General features: G+C 38.2%; 2 non-coding genes across 2 annotated transcripts; both read left to right on the forward strand.

Moving 5' to 3' along the window:
* Window positions 1–22,579: 22,579 nt before the first annotated feature.
* Window positions 22,580–22,651, forward strand: trnaq-uug (transfer RNA glutamine (anticodon UUG)). Its single transcript has one exon. It is a non-coding gene; the product is annotated as a tRNA-Gln (tRNA).
* Window positions 22,652–23,652: 1,001 nt separating this feature from the next.
* trnaq-uug (transfer RNA glutamine (anticodon UUG)) lies at window positions 23,653–23,724 on the forward strand. Its single transcript has one exon. It is a non-coding gene; the product is annotated as a tRNA-Gln (tRNA).
* Window positions 23,725–24,809: the final 1,085 nt, after the last annotated feature.

The raw sequence follows: 24,809 nt of genomic DNA on the forward strand, positions 1-24,809 counted from the left end.
AGAATAATAAGGCATTCAGGAATGAAAACCAAAGGGAAAGAGGTCAAAGCTGCATATAAATGTGCTTTAATTGGCATGTGGAGGGGTTTTACAGTCGTCTGATTCCTGGTTTCCTTGTATGATTACATGAATCATAAGAATTTTTGTCCCTTCCAGACACTATATTTTGTCAGAATACTGAATCTGAATCTTTTTTTTTTTTTTTTTGACAAAATGGTCTTTTTTATCAAAAGTTAGTTTGTTTGCATCGTTATAATTGATCTACAGCAGTTATTTTTGTGTGTTTTTAGGTTACAGTCTCTTTTTGTCAATGCTATTATACGTTACATGACATAATCTGTAATGGAATATTTAACCAATTATATAAAATAGTGTTATATGTGCTAAAAAGTGAATGAGTGATCAGAAATGAAGTGTACAATAAATTCAGAGAACAAGGAAGCCTACATGTGTGTAACATGCTAGAAGAGACATCATTATTTTACAAGCCTCACACGGAGACATTTGATTGTCGTCTTCTCCTTTACTGGCAGTGGACAAACCCCTCTGAAACCACAACCTCCTGCATGTCACCGGCATGGCAGCGGATGCAAAATAATGATCGGCCATAGGAGTCAATTGCAACCAGTTTCAAAAATGCTTGATCGGTTCCAGTTCGGATCATATGCTTATTTTATGTGGCCACCATTTTAAAGAACGAAAGCAAGGCTGCGGTAGGAAGAAACCTGGAAGCATAGGATCAGCACAGTAAACATTGCAACAACATGCAGTGGACTACAATCCTCCAGCTGTTGTAATGATTTCCAAGTGCCGCTGTGGTGTAAACATCATTTTAACATCATACAATTAAGTTTGATCTAAACAATTTAAAGCGTATTAGACATCAACAAAATCAGGCTTCAGTTTATGGCACTAGGTAAAACAACAGGGGACGCTTTCTGCTTCAGCCTATGTAACCCGATCAATGATAAAGAATTCAGTCCTCTGTAGTACACCCTCATGTTATAGTGTTGTTCTGGTACTGAATTTTTAAAAACGTCCATTTCCTGCTAACATTTAAGTGCACCATGCTAAAAAAAAAACTGTTTAAACCAGCCTAAGCTGGTTAGCTGGTTGACCAGCCTGGTTTTAGAGGTTTCCTGGTTTACAGCCATTTCCAGCCTGGTCTTAGCTGGTCAAGCTGGAAAATGACCAGCTAAAACCAGCTAACCAGCTTGCCAAGCCTGGTTTAATCTGGATATAGCTGGTTTTGGCTGGGCTCCCAGCCTGGCTAGGCTGGTCAAGCTGGCTTAAGCTGGTCATCTCCCAGCCTGATCAGCTAAGACTAGGCTGAAAATAGCTGGAAACCAGCCTGGAAGTGGCCAAAACCCATTTAAAGCCAGCCTGGTTGACCAGCTAAAACCGGCCAACCAGCCTAGGCTGGTTTAAGATGTTTTTTTTTTTTAGTAGGGCATTCATAAACACCACTGATTTGCAATTGTGTTCAGTCGAGTTATCAGCGGATCGTTTGTCTGTTTAAACTTGGTAAAAACAGGTGAAGTGTGGTGAACTGAAGACCTTCACGACTAATCACAGTCATATCTGATGAGAATGAGCTCAACATTGCTTACATTTTTGCGGTAAATTGATGTTGTTGTTTTTTTAACTTCAGTAAAGAAATTCAGTATCATGACTAGTCTAACATAGTGAACGAATCAGTATATTAACTTAAGTTTAATAAATGGTATCTAAAAAGTGTGTTTGGGAAATAAAACCTTAAACATCTAGTGCCATTTCCCTTAACTTAGCAGGAAATGAGGTCCGATATCCTCTTTTTTTTCACTATGCATTCAGAACTATGCATTCACAACTCAGGAAGTGGTAAAATTATAAATTTGTGTCAATTCATTTTTGCTGTAAAGATATACAGACAAGTATACAACAATACTCAATCGTAGACACCATTCCTGTGTGACTCTGTGTGTGATACTGTGTGGCAATACTTCCAAATTTCTTCCCACCGCAGCCTCACTTTCTCTTTTAAAATGGCGGCCGCGCGAAATCAGCCTGTTGAAACTGGCTAAAGACTACATAGAATCCACACAGAATCTCTTATAAAGTAAAAACAGACTGAGTCATGAACATGTCTCTCATTTAAGTAGCTGTCAGGAATGCAGTCCCATCCCTTATGGTGGGCATATCCCATACCCTAATGGTAGTTTACTGTAAAAATCTTTCACAGTTTCTTTCACTTGTTTAACAGTAAAAGTCTGGCAACCACATCTGTATTTACTGTAAAGAGTCTCTCTATGCATTCGAAGTACTATGCTAGCAAGTAACCACAGTACCATTTAAAATTAATTATACTTTTTTAAACAGCCATTCAAAACACAAAGGTTAAAGTCCATAATAAACTGATCACTAACAGAATAATTTTAGGTAGGAATTAATGTACACCTGAATATTAAATACGAGTTATGAATGTAAACAATTGAGATGAATATTTGGATATGTTCGGAAGACAATACTTCCAGTGTAAATGCAGCCTTAACTGCTGTTGTTTACACAGAAGTGACCCATGGACAGAGAAATTAAAACAAACGAAGCACAAAATCATAGTTTGAGCTTTTTAATTGGGCGGGCTATGTGTCTCTGCAAATTCCTTTGTGAGGCATGTTATATTTACATTTCTGTCTCCGACTGCCTTTCTTTCCTCAGCAGTCATATCTGTCAGGGTGTGCAGTGTTCCCTTCTCTCCAGGGGGTCGCTTTAATTAAAACTACGGATACAAAAACACGGAGAAAGAGTCCTATTAATCAAACTCAAACAGACCTGTGTTCAAAATCCGGAACTATCCCTCTCCCTCTCTTCATCCTATTTATTCCTCCATTCTCTTCTTCTGTCTTTCTTTTTTTTTTTGCCCTCCATCTCTCTCTCTCTCTCTCTGCCTGTGAGCAGTCAGGAGAGCTTTGAAGGCCACACATTATGCTGCACACACACAAATATGAACACACATCCATGTACTGTCAAACGCCATGCCATCTGGTTGTATTGGGATTTGACTCTGGGCTCCAGCTGCCACTGAACAAACCGAAATGAAAGTGATTTGAATTTCTCTGCCCCAAAGGACAGTCATGATGGAGTTTTGAATGTTAACACAGCATTTCAAACACCAGCAGCATGTTTGTGAGAGTCTCTGCCCTCTGGACATTCAGTTCAGTCAACCAGTCAAATACTATTGCGGGTACTGAGGTTGTGTGTTTTAAAGGTGCACAATAGAAGATTGTTTTATTCAATGGGATAATTAAAAATCTAGATCTAATGTTTACACATGGTTCAGTTCCTGAATTCTTAAAAATAAAGGCTCTTTACGGACTGTTATGGTACCATGAGGACTCTTTAATTACCATTTAATATGTCCCTAAATGTTTCATTCCTAAAAAGAAAATTTTATTTAAAAAAAGGCTTGTTTTACAAGTCCCCTAGAGTTGAACAGTTGAGGCTAAGCATTTTAGAATCCATTAATCCAATCTCCAGGTCTAGCAGAAGCACTTTTTACCTTAGCTTAGCATAAATTATTGTATCATATTAGACCATTAGCAGCTAGTTCAAAAATGACCAAAGAGTTTTAATAGTTTTTTTCTATTTAAACTTGACACTTCTGTAGATGAAATTAAAATCATGCTATGCAATGTCTAGAAATTATCCCCACAATCTGGTATAATAATCAAGGATCTCTGCTGTTCTATGCTGTTCTGTCTGGATTGATGCTATTTACTAATTTTCTGAGTGACAATACTATTTGACAAATTAAATATTAAAGATTGTGTATTGTTTTACATTTTTGTAACAATATTTTAGAAAACACTGTGAAATTCTATAGAGTTCAAAATAACACTGGCCCCCACTGACTTTCATAGTGTTGATGTAGTGTAGATTCTCAGTCCTTAAGTGCCAAGTCTCACTATTAACTAGTGGCTTATTACTTTTCTGTTAATTAGTAAATATTCTGCATAATCCTATTCTACGTCTCTAATCTGACACAATACCTAAACTAACTACTACCTTAACAATTATTAATAAGCCGCAAATTTGGAGTTTATTGAGGTCATATGGAGTCATAAAGTCATATGGTTTCTTTAAAATTGTACCTTAAAGAGCCCCTATAATAGGTTTTTGAAAATGAGCTTCCATGCAGTGTGTAACAGCACTAAGTGAATGAAAGCATCCTGCTGAGGTTTAAATCTAAAATTGCGCCGTGTTTAAACTATTGATTCTTTAACGAAATAGTCGACTCAGAGATGAATAATTGGATCGAGTTTGGTTCGGATCTTTTGCTTGAACACGTCGACGTCGATACGGTGCATCATCAAATATGTAGTTCCAGATCCGGTAAAATGTGACGCACTTTTCTCTTCAGACCCTAACTGAGCGTGGGGGATCACGGGACAGATCATAACGCGAAGATGATGATCACTGACAGATGGAGATTCGGCTGCGGGGAATAAAAGGTTAAAGTTCTTTTTCACAACAACACCACAGTATAGCCAACGGTGTGCTGTGTTTGTTCTTGCAATTTTTCAGATTTTTGATACAATAACCCAGGCTGCAATGCTGAATTCACCGGCCATTTGCTATTAGAGGAAAGGAGCAGCAGAAACTATTATGGATGGGACTTTGTCAGACTTTGAAAGAAACTTTGTCAGTAACTGTTACAGTTTATATGGATCAATTCCTTCTTCCTCCGGATCAAAACATGTTTGTGTAATTTGCAAAATATGTGCTTAATTGTAAATTGTTATCATCCCATAGTGGCTTCTAATCACTTATGTATTATAGATCAGTGTTTGTACTGAATCTCTCAGGTTAAATCTTTATGGGGCTGTTCTCATATTGCGTCCAAAACCAAGTTGAAAATGTGACGCGAGCTTCCTTTACCAATATAAATGCGTTACTGATCTCGCATTCCTCTGCCGTTTGTCTCTTTGCTGTGACCACCATCAGCTGTTTCTTCACATGCACGGTGCGTTCAATTTTTAAAATAGTTCAACTGGTGCCCTTGTGTGGATAAATACTGAATGTGTGTCATTGTTATTACTTGGGGTGAGACTTAAGAATAGAGGAATATGCTGGTGTTTCACTTCATTGCTCTATTGCATTCCTTCATTGGGCACTCACATAGGGCTCTATTTTGACGGTCCATGCGCAGAGCGCAAAACACAGGGCGCAAACGCTTTCAGGGCGTGTCAGGACGCGTTTTTGCTAATTTAAGGACAGGAAATCTGTCTAGCGCCAAGGCGCATGGTCTAAAAGGGTTGAGTTTATTTTCTTAATGAGTTATAGGTGTGTTTTGAGAATAAACCAATTAGAATCTCATCTCCCATTCCCTTTAAGAGTCAGCTGCGTCGCGCCAAGAGCGCATTCGCTATTTACAGGATGCAAAGTAAGTCTAAGTGGAAAAAATGAGCATTTCACAAGCAAACAGTTCACAGTTAACAGTTTTTTTAACAGAAAACTGTTAAACAGAGCATCTACTGCGTGAAAATGAGAGATAAATGATTTACTTTTTTTTCGCTCTTGGATAGGGAAACCTTTACGCACAGACATCAATTAGCCTATAAATAATTAATTTCGTTTGTTAAGCGCAAAGATTTGTTTCACAACTATTTCTAAATTCAGTTCTAATTTCTAGCAAACAAATAAATGAACAATAATGACCAAGTGTGGTCAAAATACTGAGTTATTTCCACCTGCCATATACAGGTGGCCATGCCATGCCCCATATGGTCTTAAACCTGACAGGTGGGCAAATCTAAGCTTGTTTTTAATAAAACAAATATAAATATGGATATATTAAATAATACTGCTAATAATAATAAAATTATACAAAAGCAAATTGTTATGAATGAACTGAAAAAGCCTCCCGAGATGAAGAAGGCATAAAAGCAGCGGTTTTACATATTTATATAGGCTAGAAAATAATATGTTTTGTAATATTTTAATCCTTTATATTTATATCCTATATCTATTCTTATTATATCCTATATATATCTTTAGTATTTAAATTTTTTCATATGTAAAGATAATTGCCTATTGCTCTCCTGTGCGTATTAAGCAGTGCGTAAGCGAGGCTTGCGCCGGAGTTTAGACTGGGTTAGTTTTGGTCTAATGAAAAATCTATTATAGTTTCTCAAAATAGCAACGCGGCAGCGGTCCGCCTCAGAACACCGTCCTTTTTAGACCAGAACGCCTATGGGTGCACAAATGAGCGCTAATGCATTTGCTATTTAAACAGCGTAGCGCAACGCCTCAAAACGATTCTTGCACCAAGCTGAAACTACCAAAAGACTATTGCGCCGCGTCTTGCGTCCCACTGCGCCGGGTGTATGATAGGGCCCATAGTCTCTGCTACTTCATAGATGTGGCGGACATTTCTCTGGGTCATCGGTCCAATCAGCACAGATTAGCTTCACGCTAAGCAGGGTTTTGGGAACAAATTAATCACTGAATGAATCATATGGGTGTCATATGGGATAATTAGGTAAAAATAAATGCATATTATTAGACAATAGAAGTGTTTTTGTGCCTTGCATGCATATCCTGCCTGTTGTTCGAGACCCCAAAATCAAAATATGACCTTTAATAATGCAAAATAGGGGCTATTTGATATAAAGTTTGATAAATTAATAAATAAAATAGGTGTTCCAGAATCTTGATTTATTTATTTATTTTTGTCCTAACTATCCCCTAAAAATAATATTCACAGAAAGAAAGATGAGAGAGAAATAGTAAGATTTAGTTCAGGTTAGAAACCAACTACATAGATCAGTAAAGTTCCACAGGCTGGTGGTCGAGACAGAGCTCAACTAATGTTTCTTTGTAAGACGGCTATTGCATTTATTAGTCTTGGATCAGTGACTGGGTTAACATGAGCTCTGAAAACAAGGTCATTCTTACGAGGTCAAAACCGGACTCTTTTAAAATCCCCATCTGCCAAAAAATACATGCGGTAATTTATAGCTACAGGAGGGGTCAAGATGAAGTAAATGATCGGAAATTTCAAGTCCCGAACTTTTTAATAAAGTTTCCATTACCACCCTCTGAGCTCTGGACGTGGGTTTATAAAGACGAGTTTATAAAGTCACAGGCCACTGCTTTCAATGGTATGCGCAAATAGAAGATTTGGGTAAAATTGGGGTGATGTTCGGCTCCCTGCGGAGGCCATGACAGTAAATTTGATGTGGGATTGTAGAGTTGTACTAACTCATTTCCCCTCCGTGTTCCCCGAGCTCGGCTCCTGGAGTCTTAAAGGAGCCCCATTGTGAGGGGTAGGATGTCACTGCTCTCAGAGCACGAAATGCCCGCTTGCTTTACAAAGACGTTCCTGTTCGCTCCGACCCCCCCTCTTTTCCTCTCTCCCCACCTTCCCTCGTTCTCTCCTTCCCTCTCCATGCGCTCAGAGTCGAAGTCTGCACAAATACAGGCGAAGTGATAGATGTGCTCTGTTACATGATCCACAGAACACTCCATCCCCTCTGATTCCAGAAGTACAGCACATTCCCAGAGACAAAGAGGACTTGGGAAAGCGGAAGTTCATTTACTGTACTTCAATGAGACTATACACACCCAGAGAGGAGTTTTGCTGTGTAGAGTTAGTGCTTTGTTAATACTTGCGAATGTTCCATTAAAAAAAAAAAACACTAGAACTGTGTTATATATTTTGCTCACTTATGTACATTATGTCGAATGTTTATAAACGTTCAAATCTGTTTTATTAGAGACAGAGAGCAGAGATATTAGCATAATAAAGCAGTGCTGCTGCCTCTCCATGTGATCACGACTGGAAGAACTGAAAACAGTTGACTGTGCTCTGCTGTATTTATTTATTTTTTTTTACCACATCAATCTCATTTCTTATCAGCAATGGATTCAGCTGTGTTGTTTCAATTCGATGGCTTTCAGAATTACTATATCATTTATCATGATACATATCTGTAATACGTGGATGGCGGTTATATCCGCGGGCGCTGAGGATAATCCATGGGTCAAGCGGGTAATAAAAAAATACATTGTGATTAATTGCAGATTGATGTAGTGGGACATGACAGTGGACCAGTGAAAAAGCAGAGAGTGGGCTTTGCAGGATAGGAAGATGAGAGGCCCAAATTAATAGATGAAGTGCAAGAGAAGTTTTAGTTAGAGAAGTCATTAGAGAAAAATCTGCTATCGTTCTGGGAGGAACAAGATCGCTTATTTCCACAACTGCAGCGCCTTGCGAGTAGAATCTTGGTCATTCCTACAACAAGCGGTGCAAGCAAACAATCATTCAGTGCAGCTAGCTGCGTTTTAGAGGCGAGGTGGAATCACCCGAATTTAGGCACAGTTGATGCTATTCTGTTTTTGCACTATGCAAAGAAAAGGGCCAAGTAAATACAACATAGCTGCCGTTTAGGCTGAAGTGGCACCCTTTTTGTTACCTTGTTTCTGTGTATCTGTAAAAGCTAAAGTGTCTTATTTTTACTTTCTGTATCTATTTGAAAATGAAAAAAATATTGTCCAAAGACAAACTTTTGTTTTTATAAATAAATATTCATCTAAAAACGTTTTTCAAATTATTTTACAATCAGAGATGCGCTGATTATAGCTCACTGAATCTGCTGTTAATCCACTGTTACCCATCATCCAACAAAGAATTGGAATTATTAAAGTGAATATCAGATGCCGACATATATATATATATATATGATAAAAGTATATGCGCGGGCGGGTGGCGGGTCGATGATTAGTATGAAGCCGCGGATTCGGGTATCATTTCAGCCGAAGTCTAATGACATGTGCTATAGGTGAATTGGGTAAGCTAAAATTGTCCATAGTGTATGTGTGTAAATGAAAATGTATGGGTGTTTCCCAGTGATGGGTTGCAGCCGGAAGGGCATCCGCTGCGTGAAACATTTGCTGGATAAGTTGGCGGTTCATTCCGCTGTGGCGACCCCAGATTGATAAAGGGTCTAAGCCGAAAAGAAAATGAATGAATAAATATTGAATTGCTCATCCATGTACATGATTTCTGCAGGAGTGGTGGTTTCTCTGGGGGGTCACAGGACAAAGACAGGGAGTCATTTGATGATTTCCATAATTCAAATAAATTTAAGGCCCTGTTTACACGAATACACTTTAATATACTAAAACAATACATGTCCATACAGACTAGTTTCATGTAATGCTTTTGAAAATCTCTCCATCCACACTACACTGCTGAAAATGAACTTCACATGACTATACATGCACTCTGGCTTGCGCTGAAAGCTGCTTCAGCGTCTCGCACACCTGCCCAGCTGAGAGCAACCGAACATCGGCCAGTCCATCCCAAATCTTCCGGTGGATCTCCTCTCTGTAGTTGTTTAAAGTGATCTATAAATCATCTTGTGTAGACATAAATTCAATGAGTTGGTCTTTTGAATCTATTAGCCGGCTTGTTCTCAGGTAACGTGTTTTGGCTTAGCACAAAGAAAAGTTATGTACACATACTATGTACACTGCCTCCGGTCTCATTAGGTAAGATTAATATTATTTTATTCATTCATTTAATTCATTTTCTTTTCAGCTTAGTCCCTTTATCAATCCGGGGTCACCACAGTAGAATGAACCGCCAACCTATCCAGCACATGTTCCAGGCAGCGGATGCCCTTCCAGCTGCAACCCATCATTGGGAAACATCCATACACACTCATTCACACACATACACTTTGGACAATTTAACTTACCCAATTCACCTCTACCACATGTCTTTGGACTTGTGGGGGAAACCGGAGCACCTGGAGGAAACCCAAGCGAACACAGGGAGAACATGCAAACTCCACAGTGAAATGCCAACTGACCCAGCCGGGGCTTGAACCAGCAACCTTCTTGCTGTGAGGTGATTGTGCTACCCACTGCACCACCATGCTGCCTAATAGTAAATTAAACAAATAAATGACTAAGTAAATTATAGTCTATGGTTGTTAGACTGTTGCATTTGTTTGGGAACCCCTGCCTTGGGATATAAGATGACAACTGCCATAATTCCACACTGGCATCATTAAACTTAGCCTTTGTTTGTTGTGTATTTGAGCCCCCTAGTGGCAAAATGATCAATTATGCACTTAAATATCAATATTTTATTGCATATATCTTCTCAAAGTAAGTAATGTCCATTATAAACTGTCAATTCTGTCATTGTTTAAAGAGGTTATAAAATAGAATGGAAAAAAAAAAAGATTTTTTACACAAACTGTATGAGGGGTTATTATGCAACAAAAACATACTTTTCCATGTTTGTTAAAGTTTCACAACTCAAAATTTACCCTGTTTAAAATATTCTAGTACATACCAGGAACAGAACTATTTTCTGGAGTTTTTTTATTTAATTGAATTGTACTGTTACCATTGCTATGTAACAAACTTTTCAAACTGAGCATAAAAATGCTTTAATGTTGTTGTCTTTAGAGCGGAGGCTGCTTGTGTAAACAGTAATAATCAGTATACAGACATTTGCAAAAGTTTTATGTCGGTTTTCCAGATGATTTAATTTGATCATCTGGAATTCAATATTCAACATGTTTTTGGGGAAATTTTGACTGTGCTTCCACATTCTAAATATTTTTAGAATGAATGTAGATGCGGTGCGATAAAGCTGCAAATCATGCAGTGGCCATTTTCTTTCATTTCAGTCACTGGACCTTTTTGGAGCAAATAAACTTCACAAAATAACCATGAGGAACATAATATAAAAACTTTGAAAATGCATTTTATGACCCCTTTAAGACTCATGACATGCCAACCCTTTGTAACTGCATTTTTAAGTTTACTTTGACTTTAAATCAAGACTTAAAACACATCTGTTTAGCTGAGCCTTTACTAAATGAGCACTGTTCTGCGTCCCACAGATCACACTGTTATATCGTTCTTTTCTTTTTCATTCTTTTATAACCTGTTTTAACACATTTTAATTTGTTTTCAATCGTTTTCACATCATGCAAAGTACTTTGAATTACCATTCTGTATAAAATGTGCTATATAAATAAACTTGCCAGACACTGTAGGTACTGTATACATGTACTAGGAATTTAAAGTCAATTCTTTCTATTTAAACAGTTGTGTGTCTGTGGTGCTGTGAGTGTTTGGATTGGATATCAGAGCAATGGCATTAGTATGTCTAATGGTATTCCCAAAAAAAAAAAAAAAAAATGGCAGCAACAGGTTTGCATGCAGATGTTGTCTTAGGCCCTGTTTCCACCTGGTATTAACATGTGTTTTCAGTGATCCAAGGACAAGTGGTCAGCTGAGACGCATTACTGTTGTCCACCTGGTGTTTGCATGCAATCCTGTGAGTACTTGTGTTTGGATTTCATTGAGACCTACATCATGTACTTCATCACGCTCTACATCACTTTTGCAGAAGCATGAGAACTATCGACTGAAAAAAGCCATGTTACAGGGTGTTTGGCGGTGCAGGAAAGCAAGTGAGAAAAAAAAGTTTTCAACTATTTGGGCAAAAGAAATTTCCTTTGAGAAGTGGTCAAAAAAGTACACTTAATCAGTTTGAGATTAACAAAATGGAAAATAATAATAATCAAAGTAATAATTAATCTTCGCATAAACGCTGTATTTTGATGGTCCACTTGAGTATTAGGAGATTGCCTGCTAAATATCTGTTGATACTGCTGCTAAACCAGGGATGGGCAAACTTGATCCTCGAGGGCCGGTGTCCCTGCAGAGTTTTGTTCCAACACTAGTCAAACACACCTAAACATGCTAATCAGTGTCTTTAAGATCACAAGAAATCTATAAGCAGGTGTGTTTGATTAGGGTTGGAGCTAAACTGTGCAAGACACCGGCCCTCCAGGACCGAGTTTGCCCACCCCTGTGCTAAACAGACATTTCAACTGACTATAGCAGGGGTGCTCAATCCTGTTCCTGGAGATCTACCTTCCTGTACAGTTTAGCTCCTACCCGTATCAAACCCACCTGAACCAATTAATTAGGACGTGAAATCCACTTGATAATTACAGACAGGTGTGTTTGATAAGAGTTGCAACTGAAATCTGCAGGAAGGTAGATCTCCAGGAACAGGATTGGCCACCCCTGGACTATAGGAATCTTTGCAAGTACGTCAACTCACAAACCCTAACCTAGCAGTCTACTTATAATCTAATGAAAATTAGTTGGCATGTAGATGTAATGTAACTTAAATTCAACAAATGGACCATCAAATTAATGCATGATATTACACAGCGCAACCGCCACACGCTCTGTGTGCAAGTTATTTAAGCATATGAAAAGTCTCAAAATTCTTTGGTCATTTTTTAGTGATATGCTAGTGGTCTAATCAATGATCTAAGCTAAGCTAAGTTAAAGTGCTCCCAGACAAAGAGATCAGCTGAATGAATTCAAAAATGGTAAAGCTCATTGTCACAGCCTAGATGTCTTGTAATATGAGCCTATTTTCACACATTTGTACAATTGTGTAAATGCAGATAATTTTAAAAACATTTTAAATGTAAATGTGATTTTTTTTTTTTACATACATTTTTTAATACAAAATATTAACTTTTCTGTTTTTGAAAAGACCATTTTCATGTAAATGTAGCCGAAATCTTGAAAAGTATTAGTAAACAAACTGTAGATTTCATAATAGGCTGGAAACCTGGGTTGGTCTATCTAGGACGGTCCTCAAATGGTTCAGATCGTATACCTTGAAGGGAGAGGTTACTATGTCAGTATAGGTGACCCCCATGACATGTGGAGTCCGACAAGGTTCAATTCTGACACCCCTCCTGTTCAACCTTTATATGCTCCCCCCAGGGCCGGCCCTTACCAAATTCGCGCCCTAGGCAAGATTTCAGGTGGCGCCCTGTCGCATGACAGTAAATTCCACTGCTAGTGTACATATTAGAAAAATATTAGCTTTGTCTTGGACATTCTTTTATTTAAACAAAGCAGTTGTACACTCAAAAGAAGTTTTTGCAACTGTGGGACTGAGAAACCTCAGTAGCACATCTGAAGACAGAAGAGGAATCCCAGTTGTCAAAAGGCCACGAAACACCAAAACACATTTTATGTGTCAATAATATTTATTACTGTCATTGTGTTTACACGACAGAGACGTCACGTTGTGTTGGCAAAACAAGCGTGAAGTGTTGCTTTTATAGTTTGCTGCAGTTAAGTTTTGTTTTCATTTTCTCTCTGTGAGAGCGCAACTGGAGTCACGTGTGGATTAACAGTGTACCCGACGCTCAACAACAATAACTTAACTTACGTGTCTAAGGAGGATTATTGTTTACCTGAGAGCTGTTCTCATCTGCAAACGCTGAGATCCGGATTCGCTTGTAGTCTCCTTTTAATAAAGACCAGGCTCCAGCTACTGTGGATTGTCCTGTCTCTACAGATTTGGTAAGTGAGCGACCAGTGCTCTTTGTTTATTCAGTTTGTTCGTATCGAACAAACTATTGCACCGAGTGTAAATATGTTAGCACTACAACCAAACTTTAACCTTGTGTAGGATTTTTCATTTTGTGACCAGAATAACACACACGGCTTTCTGACACTACCTGCCATGTGCATCTAAGTTCCCGGGAAATGCTGAGTTTTTTTTGTCTCTCATTCGCCGTGCGGTATCAAACATTGCATGAAAAATACACGCTTTCAGCAGTTCCTCGAATCAAATATCTCGTTTGTCGCGAGGGACATGAATGAATTCCCTGAATAAAAGACCCAAACTGCAGTTAAAGTTCACCATTTAATAATTTGGCAAATAATTCGACTAGTGATGTTCATGTAAACACAGTCACTTTGTCCCCTGTGTGTGTATTTTGACTCTGACTCTGACTCTGACTCGACATGAGCGTCGAGAAAAAAATATGCAGTGCTCATGCATTGTGAAACCAGATCTTATTTTAACTAAACATGCTATGAAGCAGAAAAGAGGGATGTAGGATTAGGCCTAAAAAAATATATGAGTCGGGTCTAAAAGACAACAGATAATTCTCATTCATTCACTCATTTTCTTTTCGGCTTAGTCTCTTTATTTAATCAGGGGTCGCCACAACTATTCCACCATTAGATATACACAGTGGATGCCCTTCCAGTTGCAATCCAGTACTGGGAAACATCCATACACACTCATTTACATTCATACACTACAGCCAATTTAGTTTATTTAATTCCCCTATAGCGCATGTCTTTGGACTTGTGGGGGAAAACAGAGCACCCGGAGGAAACACACACCAAAACAGAGAGAACATGCAAACTCCACACAGAAATGCCAACATAATTAAATTCATAGGCTATTCCTGCAAAGGACTTTTTAAATGCAAATTAGCATATCACTCCAGTTGTGTCTTTGTGTTACATTTAGGACAAATTTAGGTTATTTATTTAGAATGTTAATTGTATGCAAATAATAATAATTTGTATAATAATAATAATTTGTAATAATAATACCAACAATTATAATAATACTTTTTATTTAAAATAAATCTAAATATTTAAAAAAATATTTATTTATAACAAATATTCTAAATAAATGGGGGATGGGGGCTTTTGAGAAGAGGCCATGATCCTGGTCCAATGCAAAAGACAGTGATGACAGTGCTACGGCGTTGACGCATAGTCCTCCAGCCTTGGCCGTCGGCGTCGCTGACGTGCGCCTCTCAAAAAATGTAACTACACGTCGCACCAACACGTAGCGCAAGCTCTGTGATTGATCGGCTTGGTAGCGCTGACGAGTCTGGGCGGGACAGAGAGCTGCGCGAATGGCGTGACCCCAATGGAGTGATTGTTTACAAGTGTGGGGTCCTGTGAAGGAGCTCCGGATGGAAAGTTTTGTTTTGTGTTTACCTCATAGTTAAAGTTGTTGTACATCCGCCAGTTCCTGCCTCAAAATGAACAAGTTTGAGCCACTTGTACATTCAGAAAGTGTTCAGGAAAAGCAAAACACCAGCGAAGAAACAGAAAAACATTTACACCTCACTGCCAACTAGCGTTTCGGAAGTGTTAATGCAGACCAACAGTGACAGCGCGCAGAAGTATAAATGCACAGCTACGCGCGTCGCATGCGCCGTGGGTTACGCTGGTCACTTGACGCAGAAGTATAAATCAGGCTTCACACTGTGGATAAAGGCGTAGTCAATTTCTCCAATGTCTCTCATCAAAATATTACCTAAACATTATTTTTTTATATAAGCCTCATTCTATCTTCAAAAAGATTGCTTGAATTTGTGGACTTAAAGTCCAGACATTATCCATTCTGAATGTTGACTGGATTTAAAAATAACTCTTCTTTAAAACCGTGTTTGTGCTTACATTGACTTAATATAAAGTGCAACTCCAAGCAACATTAAAAAATTTTTGCTATTCCATCATTTAGCTACTGGAATTTTACACTTTTACACACTCTTTACACTCTCCAAACAACTCTCTTTACCACCCCAAAATCAGAAGCATATCTGTGAACAGTTTATCATACGGAATGCGTCTGTCAGTCAGCATGCATACTTTAGGTTAAACTGATTTTAGAGGTTGTGACGATCGACGCACAACTTTATTTGGAAAGAAAGTGAATTCAGATGTTTTATATTCATTTTAATGTGCTTTCATGCCAAAATAAAGCGAAAGCACAATTCTCTTTAACAACTCTTGCAATCATATCACGAGAGCGGCTCTGTATTGATGATACTTTCACTTTTCATGAAAAAAACGGGAGTTTTGACGGGTGTGCGTCATGCAAATTCTTAATGGCATTATGAATCCTCGTTCAGATACAGCAAAATAATCCTCTTTTTTGTAACATTACCTCTGTATTTGTCGTGTCTTTCCTCCACTTTTCTTTGTTTTTTGTCTCCCCTGCGTACCAGACAGTTTGAGACGTTTTAACAAACCTAACAGATCACTCAGATCTGTAGGATCAAGTAAACTAGAAATTCCAAGTTCAGTCAAAGCAGGGTGAATCCACGTTCAGCTACTACACCATTACTGAATGAGCACTGTGCTACGCCTGACGAATTGCACTATTAAGTCTAACACATTTTAATCTTTTTTTAATAATTTTTATTGTTTGTTTTTATTTTATTCCTGTTTAAGTGAAGCACTGAATTGCCACTGTGTATACTGTAAAATGTGCTACACAAATAAACTTCCCCTGCCTTGCCTTAATTTCATAAAAATTACGACATTGGTTAGCATCAATGCATTGGTTATGAGTATTTTCAGTATTTCTTCTTTTTGTTTAACAGATTAAACTCAGACTGATAGTCTGAAGAAAGCTCACATGGACACAAATTAGACAATTACTGACATATAGTAGCAAAATGTATTTCTTGATCAAATGTAGTTGAAATGGCTCAGATCATTTGGTCTCGGAAGACTTTCTTAAGAAAGTTCATGTTGAGATTTCTGATGGTTGATCACAGCATTGGATCCTTGGAAAAATCAAAGCACAGTTTGAGTTCATTGTTGACATCTCTAAACCTCTAGAGGAGACACTTACAATTTATTTTGCTACTTATTGCTTGTATTATTCTCTTTTGTTAGCTTCTTTAAAAAGTCTGCTAAATAAATTAAAATGAATTTAACGAGATCTGATTCCTCATATACATTCAAATCCCGATCCTGAATGAAGTGTAATGAAGTCTTTGAATAAAGCCACTTTTTTTTTTTTTTTTTTTTTTTTTTTGAGAAGACAGATTCATATTGGTTGTCAGGAATGCCTGTTTAAACCATTTCAGAATATTGCAGAAATAATTAGGCCAGGATATTGGCTGAATTGCAGGATGATGACAAACATTGCTGAGAATATTTGTGCCATTAATCAAGTAAATCCCACCAAACTGTGGTAAACCATAGACACCAAACAAGAGAGAAAAACACCCTCTGTTTGATGCTTCATGGTGAAGTTATGCTGTGTATCAGTGAGAGCGGGAGTTTGAGTTTCTGTAATGTTTCTGTGGTTATCCTCCACTTGAACTTTTGCTTACCTGCTCTTGATTGGCCTGTCTACCGAGGAATCTGATATTTGTACACAGGCCAATGTTACACTGTATATAAGCTAGACGTCTTGATATTGCAGAGTTCTAAGTGTTCAAGGGTCAACAAGAGTGGAGCTTATGCTACAAAGTTTCAAATCGATACAATGTTTCAACCAGTCAGATGTGCGTACTTGAGGTAGCTGGTCTTGTGACGCGTTTTTGAATCTCATCCTAACGGCATCATGACGATCTGTGAAGGTAAGTTAATTTCCTCAATATACACTATACTGTACATATAAAAAATATACTCCATACATATCCACAAATGATACATTCTATACATATAAAAACACATGATCCCATCTATACAGGATACACTTCATACATATCACATTCATGTCAGGGTCTGGGATAGAACCCGGGTCTCTGGCTTGAAAGTTGAGTCATGTAACCACTTAAGTTACTGGGAGCTAATGATCCCAAACAACGAAACAACATAATACACTCTATACAAATGCACCCATTATACATTCTGTACATATACACTCCCTACATGATACATTCTATACAAATGCACACATGATACATTCTATACATACTCATGTATTTGTAAGGAGTGTCATGTATATGTAGAGAACGTACCATGTGTGTATATGTATGGAGTGTATCATGTGTGTATATGTATGGAGTTTATCATGTATATGTATGGAGTTCATCATGTATATGTAAAAAATGTATCATGTGTGCATATGTATGGAGTGTATCAGCTGTTTGTTGGATTTATGGGATTGTCAACTCCCAGTAGCTTAGTGGTATACTCCATACATATACACACATGATACACTCTATACATATACATTCTATACATATGCACACATAATGCAATCTATACACATGATACACTCCATTCATATGATACACCTCATACATAAGCACATATGATAAATTCAATACATACACATAATACACTCATGTCATGGTCTGGGATAGAACCCGGGTCTTTGATGTGAAAGATGAATCACGTAACCACTAAGTTACTGAGAACTGATGAGCCCATACATCCAACATACAGCTGATACACTCCATACATATGCACACATGATACAATCCATACATATACACAAATGATACATTCCACACATATGCACATGATACATTCTATACATATACATTATACACTCCATACATATGCACACCATACATATGCACACATGATACAATCTATACATACACATGATACATTCCATACTTTCGCCAATGGTGAAGTTTTTTTTTTTTTCCTCGCTGCTGTCGCTACTGACTTACATGGTTCGGGATCTGTACAGCTACACATCGATGGATTTGCTCTTCAGTGTTTGGACTCTCAGTAGTGACTATTAAACTGCACTGAACTGAGCTAAACTGAACTGAACTTAAACTCTGAAAATTGAACTGACACTGTTTCTATTTACTTTGATCTTTTATGTGAAGCTGATTTAACACAGTCTACATTGTAAAAGCGCATACACATGAAACACTTTGTACATGATACACACCATACATATGCATACATGATACACCCCATACATATGCACACATGATACTTTCTATACATATACACGATACAATCCATACATACGCACGCATGATACATTCCATACATATACATGATACACTCCATACATATGCATAGATGATACACTCCAACATACAGCTGATAAACTCCATACATAATCACACATGATAGACTCCATACATATAAACAAATGATACATTCCATACATATGCACACAATACATTCTTCACATATACATGATACGCTCCATACATTTGCACACATGATACAATCTATACATACACATGATACATTCCATACATATGCTCAAGGTTTTTTCTTCACTTTCGCCAATGGTGAAGTTTTTTTTTTCCTCGCTGCTGTCGCTACTGGCTTACATGGTTCGGGATCTGTACAGCTACAAATCGATATACATACATACATATTCCACACACATGATACACTCTGTACATATGCACGTTTGATTCTATCTATACATATACACATGATACAATCTGTACATAGACATGAAACACTCCATACATGTTACACTCATGTCAGGGTCTGGGATAGAACCGAGTAAAGAAAATGGTGAGTTACGTAACCACTAAGCTACTTGGAGCTGATGATCCTTCCATACAAGATTTACTCTATACATAAGCACACATGATACATTCCATACATATGCACATGATATATTCTATACATATACATGAAATACTCCATACATAAACACACATGATACAATCCATACATATGCACACTTGAAGCATACATATACACATATTATGCATTCTATACATACACATGATACAATCTGTACATGATACATACATATGCACACATGATAGACTCATGTCAGGGTCTGGGATAGAATCCAGGTCTCTGGTGTGAAAGGTGAGTTACGTTACCACTAAGATACTGGGAGCTATACATATACCATACATATACCACATATCCAACATACAGCTAATAAACTCCATACATATGCACACATGATACGCTCCAGACATACTCATGACATTCCGTGCATATGCCCACATGATACTATCTATACATAGACATGAAACACTCCATACATGTTACATTCATGTCAGGGTCTGGGATAGATTCAGAATAAAGAAAAGGTCACATAACCACTAAGTTACTGGGAGTTGATGATCCCTCCATACATGATACACACATACAAATGAAAACATGATACCATAGATAGATACTCCATACATATGCACACTATACATACTCATGAGACACTCCATACATATGCACACATGATATGTTCTATACATATACATGATACACTCCATACATACACATGATACCATACATATAAACATATGATGCATGCTATACATACACATGATACACTCCATATATATGCACACATGATACACTCCATACATGTTACACTCATGTCAGGGTCTGGGATAGAATCCAGGTCTCTGGTGTGAAAGGTGAGTTACATTATCACTTAACTACTGGGAGCTGATGATACCATACATCCAACATACAGCTAATACACTCCATACATATGCACTCATGATTTATTCTATACATATACATGACACTCCATACATATGCACAAATTATACTATCTATACATAGACATGAAACAACATACATGTTACACTCATGTCAGGGTCTGGGCTAACCATTAAGCTACTGGGAGCTGATGATCCCTCCATACATGATACACACATATTTGTGAAAACATGATACATTCTATACACTCGCACACATGATAGACTCCATACATATGCACTGATGATACACTCGATACATATGCACACATTATGCATTCTATACGAACACATGATACACTCTCTATACATGCACACATGATACATTCTATACATATACATGATGAACTCCATACATATGCACTCATGATACAGTCTATACATAGACATGATACAGTCCATACATTATGGCTTATAAATGGCATGTAAAGTTACTGCTTTTCAGTGGCTCGTTGGTCTAGGGGTATGATTCTAGATTCGGATGTGAAAGCTTCCGGCTTCAAATACTGGACGAGCCCTTCAAATTGTCTTGTGTTAAACAGGGAATAATGGCTTTCATAATAAACATCTTTAGAAGAATTCCAGTTTCTCAGTCGATAGTATCGCTGTGTAAAACATTCCTTGTATAGTTCTTGCTATTCAAGGAGTACGATTCTTGCTTTTGCCGCGAGAGCTGCCAGGTTTAAATATCGGGTAAGCTCTTACAGTTGTCTGGTGTTTTGTAAGGACGTTGTGGCTTACACAGAGGCCTTTTTCAGAAAATGCTGGTTTGCCAGCAGATAGTGTTGTCAAGTAAACTACCTGCTTTTTAGTGGCACGGTGGTCTAGGGGTATGATTCTTGCTTCGGGTGTGAAAGGTCCTGGGTTCAAATCCCGGACGAGCCCTTGGAGTTGTCTTTTGTTTTGAGGGACATCATGGCTCTCACAGAGGCCTGCATCAACGCCAGTTTGCAAGCGTTAGATAGCATCTCAAAAGGGTCTTGGTTCCATGTTGTAATGGTTAGCAGTCTGGATTCTGAATCCAGTGATTGAAGTTTCAGTGGAACCTTTGGAACAAGCTAATTTCAATCATTGATCAACTCTATCTATGTTCAGAGGTAGCTCTATGGTGCTATCATAAGGCTCCTGCACCAATTGCTTGCAAGATTATATGTGGCTTTGCCATGCAGCTTAAAATCTGACAGATGGAGAAGACCAATTCCCTGACCGAACCAATTTTTTTTCATAGATTTCTGACTGATCTGCACCTCTGATACCATGTTAAGCTTCACTGTTGTTGTGGCTTGTTGGTGTGGATGTACAAATATTACTGGTGTTGCAAGAAGTCCTGTTTTAAATGCTTGTGAAATCCTTTTACATGTGTTGTGTTTTGAAGGCCCTTATGGCTTTCAAGGAAGCCTATTTCAATGCCACTTTGCCAGCAGGAATTATATTTTTAAGTTCCATGGTGTAATGGTTAGCAATCTGCACTTTGAATCCAGTGATCTGAGTTCAAATCTCGGTGGAACCTTTTCCTTCTCTCCTTTCAGCTTCAAATCAGTGAAATGAATGAGGCCTAATTCAATCAAACCAATGAGTGAGTCAAATCCTGGAGGAGCCCTTGAAGTTGTTTTGTGTTTTACAGGGCAAAATGGCTTTCATAAAAACATTTTTCGAAGAATTACAGTTTGTCAGCAGAAAGTATCGCTGTGTAAAACATCCTTTGCATAGTGGCTTGCTGGACTAGGAGTATGATTCTTACTCATGCCGTGAGAGCTGCCCGGTTCAAATTTCGAGTGAGCTCTTACAGTTGTCTGGTGTTGTATAAAGGTGTTGTGGCTTACACTGAGGCCTTTTTCAGAGAATGCCAGTTTGTCAGCAGACAGGGTTGCCATGTAAATTTGCTGTGTTTCAGTGGCTCGTTGGTCTAGGGGTAAGATTCTTGCTTTGGGTGTGAGAGGTCCTGGGTTTAAATCCTAGATGAGCCCTTTGAGTTGTCTTTTGTTTTGAGGGACATCATGGCTTTCACAGAGGCCTGTATCAATGCCAGTTTGCAGGCATTAGATAGCTTATGAAAAGGGTCTTGGTTCCATGGTGTAATGGTTAGCAGTCTGCATTCTGAATCCAGTTATTCAAGTTCAAGTTTTGGTGGAATCTTTGGAACAAGCAAATTTCAACCATTGATCAACTCTATCTATGTTCAAAGGTAGCTCTTTGGTGCTATCACAAGGCTCCTGCACCAATTGCTTGCAAGATTATAAGTGGCTTTGCCATGCAGCTTAAAATCTGACAGATGGATAAGACCAATTCCCTGACTGAACCAATCTCTTGTTGTAGATTTCTGACTGATCTGCACCTCTAATAACATGTTAAGCTTCACTGTTGTTATGGCTTGTTGGTGTGGAGATACAAATCTTGCTGGTGTTGCAAGAAGTCCTGTTTTAAATGCAGAAGAAACAGTGAGTTGTGTGTTGTGCATGTACATGTGTTGTGTTTTGAAGGCCCTTATGGCTTTCAAGGAAGCCTATTTCAATGTCACTTTGCCACCAAGGAGTATATCTGTAGGTTCCATGGTGTAATGGTTAGCACTCTGGACTTTGAATCCAGTGATCTGAGTTCAAATCTCAGTGGAACCTTTTCCTTCTCTCCTTGCAGCTTCAAATCCGTGAAATTAATGAGACCAAATTAAATCACACCAATGAGTGAGTCAAATCTCGGAAGAGCCCTTGAAGTGGTCTTTTGTTTTACAGGGCATAATGTCTTTCATAAAAACATCTTTCGAAGAATTCCAGTTTGTCAGCAGATAGTATCGCTATGGAAAACATTCCTTGCCTAGTGGCTTGCTGGTCTAGAAGTATGATTCTTGCTCATGCTGCGAGAGCTGCCAGGTTCAAATTCCGAGTGAGCTCTTACAGTTGTCCGGTGTTTTATAAGGGCGTTGTGGCTTACACAGATGTCTCTTTTTGAGCATGTCGGTTTGTCAGAAGACAGTGTGCCATGTAAAGTTGCTGCATTTCAGTGACTCGTTGGTCTAGGGGTGTGATTCTCGCGTAGGGTGCGAGAGGTCCTGGGTCCAAAACCCGGACGAGCCCTTGCAGTTGTCTTTTGTTTAGAGTGACATCATGACTTTCACTGAGGCCCTTTTCAACAGCAGTTTGCAAGCATTAGTTAGCCTCTAAAAATGGTCTTGGTTCCGTGGTGTAATGGTTAGCAGTCTGGATTCGAGTTCGATTTTCGGTGGAACCTTTGGAACAAGCTAATTTCAATCATTAATCAACTCTATCTATATTCAGAGGAAGCTCTTTGGTGTTATCATAAGGCTCCTGCACCAATTGCTTACTAGATTTTATCTGGCTTTGCCATACAGCTCAAAATCTGACAGATGGATAAGACATATTACCTGACTGAACCAAACTTTTGTCATAGATTTCTGACTGATCTGCATCTCAGATACCATGTTAAGCTTCACTGTTGTTGTGGCTTGTTGGTGTGGAGGTAAAAATCTTACTGGTGTTGCAAGAAGTCCTGTTTTAAATATGGGAAAAAACCCTTGTACATGTGTTGTGTTTTGAAGGCCCTTATAGCTTTCTAGGAAGAGAATTTTAATGCCACTTTGCCACCAAGAAGTATATCTGTAGGTTCCATGGTGTCATGGTTAGCACTCTGGACTTTGAATCCAGGGATCTGAGTTCAAATCTCAGTGGGACCTTTTCCTTCTCTCCTTGCAGCTTTAAATCAGTGAAATGAATGAGACCAAATTCAATCACACCAATCAGTGAGTGGTTCTGATACTATACGCTGAGATAGCTATTTGATCCTATCACGATCCTCCTCCACCAATGACTTACATAATGGTATGTGTGGTTTTTCTATGCAGCTAAAATCTGTAAAATGGATAAGATCAATTTACCTCACTGAAGCTGCTTAATAAAAACAAAAATGCACTGCAAAAAATGCTTTTCTAACTTAGGTTTTTTGTCTTGTTTCTAGTCCAAATATCTAAAAACTCTTAAATCAAGAGGAAGTTTTTAGACATGCAAAACATACTGTCTTGTTTTAAGATATAATATGCCAAAATTAGGTGAGTTTTCCCTTAAAACAAGCTAAATAATCTGCCAATGGGGTAAGCAAAATAATCTTATGTCAAAAGGAAAAACAAGATTAATTTGCTTACCCCATTGGCAGATTATTTTGCTTGTTTAAAGGAAAAACTCCCTTAATATTGGGATATTATTTCTGAAAACAAGACAATATATTTTGCTTGCCTAGAAAATGTTTCTTGATATAAGAATTTTTAGATATTTGGACTAGAAACAAGACAAAAAATCTAAGTAAGAAAAGCATTTTTTGCAGTGTGTATAAGCAAACAAGTGACTAAACTTGTCATTCTTGAGCTGCGAATCTGGTTTTGGGTGGGAGAAGTCCCGGGTCCATATGACGCGCAAGCCTTGCTTCAACATTTGAGCTTTTGAAGGTATGTTTTGACTTAATTGTTACATGAAAACTTCGGACCATCCGCTGCTTCTGATGCCATGTGAGGGTTATGATTCTTGTTTTGGGTGCGAGAGTTCCTGGGTTCAAAATCCGGGCGAGCCCTTGCAGCAAGATACATGTAGATGATGCATCATGTATATGTATAGAATGTATCATTTGTGCGTATGTATGGAGTGCATCATGTATATGTATAGAATGTTTCATGTATGAATATGTATATAGTGTATATGTATAGAATGTATTATGTTTGCATATGTATGGAGTGTATCGTGTATGTATAGACTGTATCATTTGTGCATA

Source organism: Danio rerio, chromosome 9 (assembly GCF_052040795.2).
Source record: "Danio rerio strain M-AB ecotype USA chromosome 9, GRCz13ab, whole genome shotgun sequence".
Lineage (NCBI taxonomy): Eukaryota > Metazoa > Chordata > Actinopteri > Cypriniformes > Danionidae > Danio > Danio rerio.